Source organism: Arachis hypogaea, chromosome 19, assembly GCF_003086295.3.
Source record: "Arachis hypogaea cultivar Tifrunner chromosome 19, arahy.Tifrunner.gnm2.J5K5, whole genome shotgun sequence".
Lineage (NCBI taxonomy): Eukaryota > Viridiplantae > Streptophyta > Magnoliopsida > Fabales > Fabaceae > Arachis > Arachis hypogaea.
This window is the reverse complement of record NC_092054.1, coordinates 112106953-112121498: the sequence shown is the minus strand read 5'-3', so window position 1 is coordinate 112121498 and position 14546 is coordinate 112106953. Positions and strand designations below refer to the sequence as shown.

At 39.4% G+C, this 14546-nt stretch overlaps 1 non-coding gene across 1 annotated transcript; it reads right to left on the bottom strand.

Moving 5' to 3' along the window:
- Window positions 1–3904: 3904 nt before the first annotated feature.
- LOC112780766 (small nucleolar RNA R71) lies at window positions 3905–4012 on the bottom strand. Its single transcript, XR_003191582.1, has one exon. It is a non-coding gene; the product is annotated as a small nucleolar RNA R71 (small nucleolar RNA).
- Window positions 4013–14546: the final 10534 nt, after the last annotated feature.

Below are 14546 nucleotides of genomic sequence, written 5' to 3'. Positions count from 1 at the left end.
GATGTTGTTGGATTCTGACCTCCCTGCACTCAAAGTGGATTTTCTGGAGCTACAGAACTCAAAATGGCGCGATTTCAATTGCGTTGAAAAGTAGACATCCAGAGCTTTCCAGAAATATATAATAGTCCATACTTTGGCCGAGTTTAGATGACGTAAAAGGGCGTTGAACGCCAGTTCTACGCTGTTGTCTGGAGTTAAACGCCAGAAACACGTCACGAACCAGAGTTGAACGGCAAAAACACGTTACAACCTGGCGTTCAACTCTAGAAAGAGCCTCTGCACGTGGAAAGCTAAAGCTCAGCCCAAGCACACACTAAGTGGGCCCCGAAAGTGGATTTATGCATCAATTACTTACTTCTGTAAACCCTGGGAATTAGTTTAGTATAAATAGGACTTGTTACTATTGCATTAGACATCTTTGGAAGATCCTGGATTGTAATTTTGATCCTGTGATCATGTTTTGGGGGCTGGCCTCTCGGCCATGCTTGGACCTTTCACTTATGTATTTTCAACGGTAGAGTATCTACACTCCATAGATTAAGGTGTGGAGCTCTGCTGTTCCTCATGAATTAATGCAAAGTACTACTATTTTTCTATTCAATTCAACTTATTCCGCTTCTAAGATATTCATTCGCACTTCAACATGAATGTGATGAACGTGACAATCATCATCATTCCCCCACGAACGCGTGCCTGACAACCACTTCCGTTCCACCTTAGATTGGATGATTATCTCTTGGATCTCTTAATCAGAATCTTCGTGGTATAAGCTAGATTGATGGCGGCATTCATGAGAATCCGGAAAGTCTAAACCTTGTCTGTGGTATTCCGAGTAGGATTCTGGGATTGAATGACTGTGACGAACTTCAAACTCGCGAGTGCTGGGCGTAGTGACAGACGCAAAAGGAGGGTGAATCCAATTCCAGTATGATCGAGAACCTCAGATGATTAGCCGTGCTGTGACAGAGCATTTGGACCATTTTCACAAGAGGATAGGATGCAGCCATTGACCACGGTGATGCCTCCAGATGATTAGCCATGCAGTGACAGCGCATCGGACCATTTTCACAGAGAGGATGAAAAGTAGCCATTGACAATGGTGATGTCCTTACATAAAGCCAGCCATGGAAAGGAGTAAGATTGATTGGATGAAGACAACAGGAAAGCAGACGTTCAGAGGAACGAAAGTATCTCCATACGCTTATCTGAAATCCTCACCAATGATATACATAAGTATTTCTATCTTTATTTTCTATCTATTTATTATTTATTTTCGAAAACTCCATAACTATTTTATATCCGCCTGACTGAGATTTACAAGGTGACCATAGCTTGCTTCATACCAACAATCTCCGTGGGATCGACTCTTACTCACGTAAGGTTTTATTACTTGGACGACCCAGTGCACTTGCTGGTTAGTTGTATCGAAGTTGTGAATGAAAAACAATTTATTAAGATGTGCATACAGAGTTTTTGGCGCCGTTTCCTGAGATCACAATTTCGTGCACCAAGTTTTTGGTGCCATTGCCGGGGATTGTTCGAGTTTGGACAACTGACGGTTCATCATGTTGCTCAGATTGGGTAATTTTCTTCTTATTTTATTTTCAAAAAGTTTTCAAAAAAAATTTTTCAAAAATCTTTCAAAATATTTCTCCTTTATTTTCGAAAAAATAAAAATTCTTTTCAAAAAAATTTTATTTATGTTCTTCAGAATTTTTAAGAATGAATTCTAGTGTTTCATGAAGCATGTTGAAGCCTGGCTGGCTGTAAAGCCATGTCTAAATTTATTTAGACTGGGGGTTCCACCCCAACATTATCAAGAGCATGCCAGTTGTTGCTAATCCACCTGCTGCTGATCCACCTGATTTACATGCTAAAGCTTGACTGGCTATTAAGCCATGTCTAACCCTCAGATTGGAGCTTTAGACTAAGAGTGCAAGATTCCTGGAATTCATATTAAAAATTTTGGAATCCTTATTTTTCTTTTTCAAATAATTTTTGAAAAAAAAATCCAAAAAAATCATAAAATAAAAAAAAATTGTGTTTCTTGTTTGAGTCTTGAGTCAATTTTTAAGTTTGGTGTCAATTGCGTACTCATCTTGCATTTTTCGAAAATTGCATTCATGCATTGCATTCATCATGATCTTCAAGTTGTTCTTGATAAAACCTTCTTGATTGATCTTCATATTATATTGTTTTGTGTTGTATGGTGTTTTTCATATGCATTCTTAAATTCTTAGTGTCTAAGCATTAAAGATTTCTAAGTTTGGTGTCTTGCATGTTTTCTTTGCATTGAAAATTTTTCAAAAATATGTTCTTGATGTTCATCATGATCTTCAAAGTGTTCTTGGTGTTCATCTCAACATTCATAGCATTCTTGCATGCATTCATTGTTTTGATCCAAAATTTTCATGCATTGCATCATTTTTATGTTTTTCTCTTTCATCATTAAAAATTCAAAAATAAAAAAATATCTTTCTCTTTTTAACTCATAAATTTCAAAAATTTGAGTTGACTTTTTCAAAACTTTTTAAAACTTAGTTGTTTCTTATGAGTCAAATCAAATTTTCAATTTAAAAAAAAATTCTTATCTTTTTCAAAAATCAAATCTTTTTCATTTTTCTTAGTTATTTTCGAAAATTTTAAAAATATTTTTCAAAAATATTTTTCTTATCTCTATCACATAATTTTCGAAAATAACATCATCAATTAATGTTTTGATTCAAAAATTTCAAGTTTGTTACTTACTTGTTAAGAAAGATTCAAACTTTAAGTTCTAGAATCATATCTTGTGATTTCTTGTGAATCAAGTCATTAATTGTGATTTTAAAAATCAAATCTTTTTCAAAACTAATTTCAATCATATCTTTTCAAAAATATCTTCCTATCTTATCATTTTCAAAAATTTGATTTTAAAATATCTTTTCTAACTTCCTATCTTCTTATCTTTTCAAAATTGATTTTCAAATTTGTTTCAACTAACCAACTAACTTTTTGTTTGTTTCTTATCTTTTTCAAAACTACCTAACTAACCCTCTCTATCTAATTTTCGAAAATATCTCCCTCTTTTTCAAAAACTCTTTTTAATTAACTAATTATTTCAAAATTCAATTTTAATTTATCTCTTCTTTTAATTTTCGAAAATCACTAACTCTTTTTCAAAAATTATTTTCGAAAACCTCCCCCTCTCATCCTCTTCTATTTATTTATTTATTTACTAACATCTCTTCCTCACTCACCAAAAATCCGAACCCCCTCTCTCTCTCTGAGTTCAGATTTTCTCTTCTTCTTTTCTTCTACTCACACAGGGACCTCTATACTGTGGTAAAAAGGATCCCTATTATTATTTTTCTATTCCCTCATTTTCATATGAGCAGGAGCAAGGACAAGAATATTCTTGTTGAAGCAGATCCAGAACCTGAAAGGACTCTGAAGAAAAAACTAAGGGAAGCTAAATTACAACAATCCAGCAAGCACCTTTCAGAAATTTTCGAACAAGAAGAGGAGATGGCAGCCGAAAATAATAATAATGCAAGGAGGATGCTTGGTGACTTTACTGCACCTAATTCCAATTTACATGGAAGAAGCATCTCCATCCCTACCATTGGAGCAAACAATTTTGAGCTGAAACCTCAATTAGTTTCTCTGATGTAGCAGAACTGCAAGTTCCATGGACTTCCATCTGAAGATCCTTTTTCAGTTCTTAACTGAATTCTTGCAGATCTGTGATACTGTTAAGACTAATGGAGTAGATCCTGAAGTCTACAGGCTCATGCTTTTCCCCTTTGCTGTAAGAGACAGAGCTAGAGTGTGGTTGGACTCTCAACCCAAAGATAGCCTGAACTCTTGGGATAAGCTGGTCATGGCTTTCTTAGCCAAGTTCTTTCCTCCTCAAAAGCTTAGTAAGCTTAGAGTGGATGTTCAAACCTTCAGACAGAAAGAAGGTGAATTCCTCTATGAAGCTTGGGAGAGATACAAGCAACTGACCAAAAAGTGTCCTTCTGACATGCTTTCAGAATGGACCATCCTGGATATATTCTATGATGGTTTGTCTGAATTAGCTAAGATGTCATTGGATACTTCTGCAGGTGGATCCATTCACCTAAAGAAAACGCCTGCAGAAGCTCAAGAACTCATTGACATGGTTGCTAATAACCAGTTTATGTACACTTCTGAGAGGAACCCTGTGAGTAATGGGACGCCTCAGAAGAAGGGAATTCTTGAAATTGATACTCTGAATGCCATATTGGCCCAGAACAAAATATTGACTCAACAAGTCAATATGATTTCTCAGAGTTTGAATGGAATGCAAGCTGCATCCAACAGTACTCAAGAGGCACCTTCTGAAGAAGAGGCCTATGATCCTGAAAACCCTGCAATAGCAGAGGTGAATTACATGGGTGAACCATATGGAAACACCTATAATCCCTCATGGAGAAATCACCTAAATCTCTCATGGAAGGATCAAAAGCCTCAACAAGGCTTTAATAATGGTGGAAGAAATAGGTTTAACAATAGTAAACCTTTTCCATCATCCACTCAGCAACAGACAGAGAACTCTGAACAAAATACCTCTAATTTAGCAAACTTAGTCTCTGATCTATCTAAGGCCACTGTAAGTTTCATGAATGAAACAAGGTCCTCCATTAGAAATTTGGAGGCACAAGTGGGCCAGCTGAGTAAAAGAATCACTGAAACCCCTCCTAGTACTCTCCCAAGCAATACAGAAGAGAATCCAAAAGGAAAGTGCAAGGCCATTGAATTAATTACCGTGGCCGAACCTGTAAGGGAGGTTAAGGACGTGAATCCCAGTGAGGAAGACCTCCTGGGATGTCCAGTGTTCAATAAGGAATTTTCCTCTGAGGAACCAAAGGAATCTGAAACTCATCTAGAGACCATAGAGATTCCATTGAACCTCCTTATGCCCTTCATGAGCTCTGATGAGTATTCTTCTTCTGAAGAGAATGAGGATACTACTGAAGAGCAAGTTGCCAAGTACCTTAGTGCAATCATGAAGCTGAATGCCAATTTATTTGGTAATGAGACTTGGGGAGATTAACCTCCCCTGTTCACCAATGAACTGAATGCATTGGATCAACTTAGATTGCCTCAGAAGAAACAGGATCCTAGAAAGTGCCTAATACCATGTACCATAGGCACCATGACCTTTGAGAAGGCTCTATGTGACCTGGGGTTAGGAATAAACCTCATGCCACTCTCTGTAATGGAGAAACTGGGCATCTTTGAGGTACAAGCTGCTAAAATCTCATTAGAGATGGCAGACAATTCCAGAAATCAGGCTTATGGACAAGCAGAGGACATATTAGTAAAGGTTGATGGCCTTTACATCCCTGCAGATTTCATAATCCTAGATACTGGGAAGGATGAGGATGAATCCATCATCCTTGGAAGACCCTTCCTAGCCACAGCAAGAGCTGTGATTGATGTTGACAGAGACGAACTAGTCCTTCAATTGAATGAGGACTCCCTTGTGTTTAAAACTCAAGGTCATCCTTCTGTAAACATGGAAAAGAGGCACAGTAAGCTTCTCTCAAAACAGAGTCAACCAGAGCCCCCACAGTCAAACTCTAAGTTTGGTGTTGGGAAGTCTCAACAAAGCTCTGAACATCTGTGAGGCTCCATGAGAGCCCACTGTCAAGCTATTGACATTAAAGAAGCGCTTGTTGGGAGGCAACCCAATTTTTATTTATCTAATTTATTTTCATTCTTGTTGTTATTTCATGTTTTATTAGGTTCATGATCATGTGGAGTCACAAAATAAATAGAAAAATTGAAAACAGAATCAAAAACAGCAGAAGAAAAATCACACCCTGGAGGAGGATCTTACTGGCATTTAAACACCAGTAAGGAGCATCTGTCTGGCGTTCAACGCCAGAACAGAGCATGTTTCTGGCGTTGAACGCCAGAAACAAGCAGCATCCTGGCGTTCAGACACCAGAAATGCACAGTGAAGAAGAGCTGGCGCTGAACGCCAGAAATAAGCATCTGGCTGGCGTTCAACGCCAGAAATATGCTGCATCTGGGCGCTGAACGCCCAGAACAAGCATCAATTCGGCGTTTAAACGCCAGAATTGTATGTAAAGGCATTTTACATGCCTAATGGGTGCAGGGATGTAAATCCTTGACACCTCAGGATCTGTGGACACCACAGGATCATCTCAGGATCTGTGAATCTTATAGGATCCCTACCCACCTCACCCTCTCTCTCTCCATTCATGGTCATCCCTTCTGTTTTCCATTCACCACTCACATCCATACACACATCCCTCCATCTCCTCCATATCTTCTTCTTCTTTTTCTATTCTTTCTTCTTTTGCTCGAGGGCGAGCAACATTCTAAGTTTGGTGTGGTAAAAGCATAAGCTTTTTGTTTTTCCATTACCATTGATGGCACCTAAGACCGGAGAAACCTCTAGAAAAGGGGAAGGGAAGACAAAGGCTTCCACCTCCGAGTCATGGGAGATGGAAAGATTCATCTCAAGGGTCTATAGCTCAGTGGTAGAACATGTGGCTGCAAATCAAGAGATCCTTGAGATACCTCAGGGGATACATTTTCCTCCACATAACTATTGGGAGCAAATCAACACCTCCCTTGGAGAATTAAGTTCCAATATGGGACAATTAAGGGTGGAACATCAAGAGCACTCCATCATCCTTCATGAAATTAGAGAAGATCAAAGAGCAATGAGGGAGGAGCAACAAAGACAAGGAAGAGACATAGAAGAGCTCAAGGACATCATTGGTTCCTCAAGAAGGAAACACCACCATCACTAAGGTGGATTCATTCCTTGTTCTTACTTTCTCTGTTTTTCGTTTTCTTTATGTTAAGTGTTTATCCATGTTTGTGTCTTATTACATGATCACTAGTATTTAGTAACTTTGTCTTAAAGTTATGAATGTCCTATGAATCCATCACCTCTCTTAAATGAAAAATGTTTTTAATTCAAAAGAACAAGAAGTACATGAGTTTCGAATTTATCCTTGAACTTAGTTTAATTATATTGATGTGGTGACAATGCTTCTTGTTTTCTGAATGAATGCTTGAACAGTGCATATGTCTTTTGAAGTTGTTGTTTAAGAATGTTAAATATGTTGGCTCTTGAAAGAATGATGACAAGGAGACATGTTATTTGATAATCTGAAAAATCATAAAAATGATTCTTGAAGCAAGAAAAAGCAGCAAAGAACAAAGCTTGCAGAAAAAAAAAATAGCAAAAAAAAAAATAGAAAGAAAAAGAAAAAGCAAGCAGAAAAAGCCAAAAGCTCTTAAAACCAAGAGGCAAGAGCAAAAAGCCAATAGCCCTTAAAACCAAAAGGCAAGGGTAATAAAAAGGATCCAAAGGCTTTGAGCATCAGTGGATAGGAGGGCCTAAAAGAATAAAATCCTGGCCTAAGCGGCTAAACCAAGCTGTCCCTAACCATGTGCTTGTGGCGTGAAGGTGTCAAGTGAAAACTTGAGACTGAGCGGTTAAAGTCAAGGTCCAAAGCAAAAGAAGAGTGTGCTTAAGAACCCTGGACACCTCTAATTGGGGACTTTAGCAAAGCTGAGTCATAATCTGAAAAGATTCACCCAATTATGTGTCTGTGGCATTTATGTATCTGGTGGTAATACTGGAAAACAAAGTGCTTAGGGCCACGGCCACGACTCATAAAGTAGCTGTGTTCAAGAATCAACATACTGAACTAAGAGAATCAATAACACTATCTGAACTCTGAGTTCCTATAGATGCCAATCATTCTGAACCTCAATGGATAAAGTGAGATGCCAAAACTATTCAAGAGGCAAAAAGCTACAAGTCCCGCTCATCTGATTGGAGCTATGTTTCATTGATAGTTTGGAATTTGTAGTATATTCTCTTATTTTTATCCTATTCGATTTTCAGTTGCTTGGGGACAAGCAACAATTTAAGTTTGGTGTTGTGATGAGCGGATAATTTATACGCTTTTTGGCATTGTTTTTAGTATGTTTTTAGTAGGATCTAGTTACTTTTAGGGATGTTTTCATTAGTTTTTATGTTAAATTCACATTTCTGGACTTTACTATGAGTTTGTGTATTTTTCTGTGATTTCAGGTATTTTCTGGCTGAAATTGAGGGACTTGAGCAAAAATCAGATTCAGAGGTTGAAGAAGGACTGCTGATGCTGTTGGATTCTGACCTCCCTGCACTCAAAGTGGATTTTCTGGAGCTACAGAACTCAAAATGGCACGCTTCCAATTGCGTCAGAAATTAGACATCCAGGGCTTTCCAGAAATATATAATAGTCCATACTTTGGCCGATTTTAGACGACGTAAAAGGGCGTTGAACGCCAGTTCTATGCTGCTGTCTGGAGTTAAACGCCAGAAACACGTCACGAACCAGAGTTGAACGCCAGAAACACGTTACAACCTGGCGTTCAACTCTAGAAAGAGCCTCTGCACGTGGAAAGCTAAAGCTCAGCCCAAGCACACACCAAGTGGGCCCCGGAAGTGGATTTATGCATCAGTTACTTACTTCTGTAAACCCTAGGAATTAGTTTAGTATAAATAGGACTTGTTACTATTGTATTAGACATCTTTGGAAGATCCTGGATTGTAATTTTGATCCTGTGATCATGTTTTGGGGGCTGGCCTCTCGGCCATGCCTGGACCTTTCACTTATGTATTTTCAACGGTAGAGTTTCTACACTCCATAGATTAAGGTGTGGAGCTCTACTGTTCCTCATGAATTAATGCAAAGTACTACTATTTTTCTATTCAATTCAACTTATTCCGCTTCTAAGATATTCATTCGCACTTCATCATGAATGTGATGAACGTGACAATCATCATCATTCCCCCACGAACGCGTGCCTGACAACCACTTCCGTTCCACCTTAGATTGGATGATTATCTCTTGGATCTCTTAATCAGAATCTTCGTGGTATAAGCTAGATTGATGGCGGCATTCATGAGAATCCGGAAAGTCTAAACCTTGTCTGTGGTATTCCAAGTAGGATTCTGGGATTGAATGACTGTGACGAACTTCAAACTCGTGAGTGCTGGGCATAGTGACAGACGCAAAAGGAGGGTGAATCCTATTCCAGTATGATCGAGAACCTCAGATGATTAGCCGTGCTGTGACACAGCATTTGGACCATTTTCATAAGAGGATAGGATGCAGCCATTGACCACGGTGATGCCTCCAGATGATTAGCCATGCAGTGACAGTGCATCGGACCATTTTCACAGAGAGGATGAAAAGTAGCCATTGACAATGGTGATGTCCTTACATAAAGCCAGCCATGGAAAGGAGTAAGATTGATTGGATGAAGACAGCAGGAAAGCAGATGTTCAGAGGAACGAAAGTATCTCCATACGCTTATCTGAAATTCTCACCAATGATATACATAAGTATTTCTATCTTTATTTTCTGTTTATTTATTATTTATTTTCAAAAACTCCATAACTATTTTATATCCGCCTAACTGAGATTTACAAGATGACCATAGCTTGCTTCATACCAACAATCTCCGTGGGATCGACCCTTACTCACGTAAGGTTTTATTACTTGGACGACCCAGTGCACTTACTGGTTAGTTGTATCGAAGTTGTGAATGAAAAACAATTTATTAAGACGTGCATACAGAGTTTTTGGCGCTGTTGCCTGAGATCACAATTTCGTGCACCAGTAGGGTACCCCAAAACATAGTTTCTTGGGGAAGAAGTCATTATTTTGACCAAGCAACTCTGTAGAAACTAACTATCATGCAAGGAGTATTTACAAGAAAAACTAACTACATATGCAATGTACTAACTACTAAGCAAAAGATGAATCCATGGGTGTTGAAAGGAAGAGATTGTTTCCCATGGAGATCGGTCGAACGACCTCCCCACACTTAAAATTTAGCACGGTCCTCCGTGCTACCAACAATGCGCAAAGGACGGTCGGGACCGGAACCTTCACCATCCCCTCCATCAGAGCTCCCATCACTTCGGGTTCCTCCATGCTAGTGGTAACACAATGCAAAAGCTTCTTGATGTGAGTGTATCGGCGTTGGTTGCGCCGCTCATATCTATCAATCTTCCGGTGTAGATCTTCTATCCTTTGATGTGTGGATCTTTGCCGTGGTGGTGACGATGAGGTAGAAGGAATAGTAGATAGAAGGGTTATGTCAAGGCTTGGGTTGTTCATGGGAAGATGTAAGTATTTTCCGCTTGGGACCTGGTGACATGTCACCATGTCATGTTTTTCTATGCTTTTTCATTTGTTTTCAATAGGTTTTATGCACTTTCTTGAGCCATAAGCAAGCCAATTGGGTAGATTTTCATGTTTCCTTTGATTTAATCAACCATGTATGAATTCATGCTATTTCATGAGGTTTTATGCTATAATTGTCACATATTATGAAAGAATGAATATCTCATGATTTTGAGCATAGCTTTGATGTGTTTGGTTGATTAATGATAGGTGAAGAAAGCTTGGAGAAAGGTTGAAGCAAGAAGGAATGGCTAGGAGGAAGAGAGGACAAAAAGTTTGAGCAAAAGTTTGCCTCAAACTTTAGCTCAAACTTTTGGAATAAGTGAAAATGAACCAGGGAGCAAAAAGCTGGACCAAAAGTTTGCCTCAAACTTTTGTGCAAACTTTTGGGCAAAAAGCTGGAGCAAAAGTTAGCCCCTAACTTTTTGGCTAACGTTGGCGCATGAACAACACACCCTGGAGAGCAAAAGTTTGCGCCAATGTTAGCCTCTAACTTTTTGGCTAACGTTGGCGCCACAAGGCATACAAGGGGTATACTTCCAACAAGAATAACTTGAGCTACAGAGCTCCAAATGAGGTGATTCAAAAAGCAATGGAAAGTAGAAATCGAGAGCTTTCCAAGCATATATGGCACTACATGGTGGACACTAAAATTAAGGGAGAAAACTGCCCCGCAATGAGCATAAACGAACATGGTGGCAACCTGCAGTGAGGCCAACTGACCTCTGCACCTTCGACGGAGTATAACTCGAGCTGTAGAGCTCCAAATGATGTGCTCCCAACAGCATTGGAAAGTAGACATTCAGGGCTTTCCAACAATGTATAATAGTATGGTGTGAACAATGCGTTTGAGCCTCCAGAACTGGCGTTTTCGACCACGTTTGAGGCAAACTTTACCTCAAACGCTGCACACCAAAGCCAACAACCTTGTCCTCTTCAAAGGGGCATAACCTGAGTTGTAGATGTCCAATTGAGGTGATTTTAATTGGGTTAGAAAGCTGACATTCAGAGCTTTCTAACCATATATAATAGTCTATAGTGGACATGAAATCTGCAACGTTGACAAGCAGACAAAGTAGTACCCCAACATGAGTGTGCAAGGGGAGGCCAACGTTGGAGCAAAAGTTTGACCCCTAACTTTTGCCCCAACGTTGGTATCAGCAAAAGAGGGTGGCTGATGTGAAAAGTTGGAGTAAAAGTTAGCCTCAAACTTTTACTCAAACTTTTACTCAAACTTTTAAGATTCACAACCCGGTTCACATTGGTTCTCTCTCCAACTCCAAGAGCAATCAACCAAGGCCTCTATCAACCCAATTCCATCAAGAGCAAGGGCCCAATTGACACCACTCAAAGGCACAAGAGATAGTTAGAATAGAAATTTCATTTTAATTGTAATTTGTTTTGAATTTCATTTTCATTTTGTAAAAATGCCTATATAAGGCATCATTCTCATTTTAGAAAGTAAGCCCGAATAGAGAGGAGGAGAGGCGAGCTCCACTAGGGAGCATGAGAAATACAGAACTCTCTCTCTTTAGTTTTTCTTTTTATTTTAAATCTTGGGTTGAGAATTGAAGAAATTCTGTTTCATTCTCACTTTGAGATTTCTCTCTGTTTTCCTCTTCTGCAAACTTTCAGTGAATTGCAATTTGAATTAAAACTCTCTTTACTGCTTTCATCTCTATTTCTTCTGCAAATTGTTTACTGTTGGATCAAGAAAGGAATTGAGATCTAGACTTGTTTTCTAGTCTCATTGATTCCCTGAGATCTTTACTTGTCTTTTTAAATTTCACAATTGAGCTAAGCTACTTTCTGTTTTGATCCTTCAAGTGACTCTCTACTTCTGTTTGAATTTCCTGCACTTCTGTTCCTCCGTATTTTACATTTGAGCTACTGTGATTTGAATTTAATTTTCTTGCACTTTAAATTTCCTGTCACTTATTCTCAAGATCTCTTTGATTGTTTGCTTTATTGCCTTCTTTAATTTTCAGCACCCACTCCCCTTTAATTTCATGCAATTTATATTTCTTGCAATTTAAAATTCATCTATTTTACTTTCTTGCTCTTTAAGTTACTTGCAATTTTACTTTCTGCACTTTATAATTCCTGCAAATTTACATTCTGTTGGCTTCAATTGTCACTCAAATCACTCAATGTTAGCTTGACTAAACTAATCACCCACTAAAGTTGCTTGATCCATCAATCCCTGTGGGATCAACCTCACTCCCGTGAGTTTTATTACTTGATGCGACCCGGTGCACTTGCCGGTTAGTTTTGGGTGTTTTGGAGAAATTTGTTTTTCCGCAAAATATCTCATCAGGACCACATCGCCCTTAGCCGGAATTATAGCCTTCGTGTCCATATCTTCCGAAGGAACACTCGCAGCAGCAACTAAAATAGATACCAAATGCTGGAAATGGCAAATTGCCATGGGCGTGGACTTGTCCCATCGCTTGCTTGACAAGAAGCGGAATGTTCACTGGTCTCTCCGTGAGAATACACCAAACAAGCAAAGCGAGATCCGCCGTGAAGAACGACTTGTGAGTGCTAGGTATCACATAGTGGGATAGAAACTGGGCCCAAGCTCTAGCTTCTACAGTGAAGAAGCGAGCGTCAATGCACTTGGGTCTCATCCTGAATCGACCATGGGTCAAAAATGTCTCTGGTTCAGCAATGACTCGGAGGATCGAGTCCCAATCAAATCCAAACTTTTCTCGCTGACGTAAGACCTCTTGGTAGCCATCCATGTCACTTGGTACTGGTAAGACATTAAGCACATGCTGAATAGCCTCTTCTGAAACTGAGACTTGCTTCCGATGCACGTACACCGATTGAAGAGAGGGAAGATGGTAGTTAGTGTAGAACTCAACCACCCACGAGAGGTTGACCTCTTGTGGTTTTTGCAGAAGAAACTCTCATCCTCGCCGTTTAATGCGGGGTAGAATACAAGGAGCAACCTTGTCCGGCGGAGCGAGTAGATGCTCGACATGATAGTTCCTCTCAAGCATGGAGGGAAACACAAGTTCACAGAAGCAGTTAGGGAATCTTGAAGAATTCTTTGCCGGTTTGCTCTTCTCGTTTTCATCAATAGGAGCGGGTATTTTTGCCTTCTTAAATAGGGGTTTGGCTCCTAATGAAGAGTGCACCTTAGAGTTCGACCTTTGGGGTGTCCTTCTTGCGGCCGATTTCCTTGAAGCTTTCTCCTTGCCTTTCTTGGTGGCCATCCTGAAAAAGGAAGGGAAAAAGGAAAATATTCAACCCAAAGAATCATATCAACAAAAACATACAAGTGAAAGATAGTGCCCAAAAGAAATATTACAAAAAAGTAATCATAGAGACATGGATCACACACTTGGCATGGGATGCAAGAGAAGGAGAGCATACAAAATGGCATGAGAAGAATAATCTCAAGCATCCATAACAAAGAGCAAGTCATGTTCAATGAGTATCTAATTAGCAAGTGATAAGCAAAGTGGACTCAATACATTTAGAAGAGAGCAAGTAAATGAGAAGGAGGCACCAAATTGAAGATACATGATTAAAATAAACCAAAATAGCATTCGTGCATTTCCTCGAACACTTGGTGTGTAATTATCAAGCAATGAGCAATTATGAGATACTCAACCAACTAGGAGCTCAAAATGAAACATCAATCATCACACAACATCACTTACAAGACAAAGACAATGAGAGACAACAAGAAGATCTATCAAAGCAAATTAAAACTCAAATTCAACATCCATGGAAGAACAAGAAAAAGGAAAAGTAAGCAAATAAAAAGCAAGTAATATAATCATGTAACTAAAATAGAAAATAAGTAAACAAACAAGAAAAATCTAACTAGAAAAAGAGATTATGCAAAGAAAGCAATAGATGAGATATGGAAGAAGTAGAACCTTAAGAAGGATAAGAGAAGAAAGTGAAGTTCTCTTCTTGTGAGAATGAGAAGGAGAGAAGAAGTGTAGGGCCTCCGGAAGCAGTGGTGGTCGCCGGTAAGTAACCAGAGATGGTGGTGGTGGATTGTGGAAGAAAAAGGAGAAGAGAGGTGATGGAGTAGGAAGAAGAAGAAATAAATAAGAAAGAGAGGTGGGAGTGGGACAGAACAGGGCGTGCATGCGCACGGTGCGCTGGCGCGTCAGTGAGGGTTGGGCAAGAGACGCGTACGCGTCAATGGCACTGACATGCGAGTGTAGCTGTGCCCCTAGCATAGGATTGGCACAAAGTTGGCCTAAGTCTCGGGTAATTTGTACCAGAGTTGGCATGCAGCACAGGCGCGCGGACGTGTACAGTGCGCGGACGCGTGCCTGAGTG